The sequence below is a fragment of the Penaeus monodon genome, chromosome 23 (assembly GCF_015228065.2).
Source record: "Penaeus monodon isolate SGIC_2016 chromosome 23, NSTDA_Pmon_1, whole genome shotgun sequence".
NCBI lineage: Eukaryota > Metazoa > Arthropoda > Malacostraca > Decapoda > Penaeidae > Penaeus > Penaeus monodon.
In genome coordinates, this window is record NC_051408.1 from 42,712,096 (window position 1) to 42,712,403 (window position 308).

The window sequence follows — 308 nt, forward strand, 5'->3', positions numbered from 1 at the left end:
CAACATTGATGAAGACGTATTTGCTCTGGAATCTCAGAGGAGGAGCTGGAATTGGTTGGACAGAGCTCATTATGACAAATGTTAAATACGGGTTTCAATAAGGAATGACTTTCCAATGAAAGAGAGAAATTGATGCTTTTAGATTGTCATGAGAATTCCACTGTTATGGGGTTATTAATTTTCATTCTTATTTATACCTTTTCATCTATTTTTCTTTATTTTCTTTTACATATTCTTTTCTTTTTCACTTTTTCTTTCTTTCTTTTCTTCTATGTCTCTTCTCTCTCTCATTGCCTAGTTTTCTCTGC

The 308-nt window shown here is 32.5% G+C and overlaps 1 protein-coding gene across 1 annotated transcript in view; it reads left to right on the top strand.

Moving 5' to 3' along the window:
- Window positions 1–308, top strand: part of LOC119588092 — a gene marked incomplete in the record, with an annotated part of 5,943 nt that overhangs the window by 4,437 nt on the left and 1,198 nt on the right.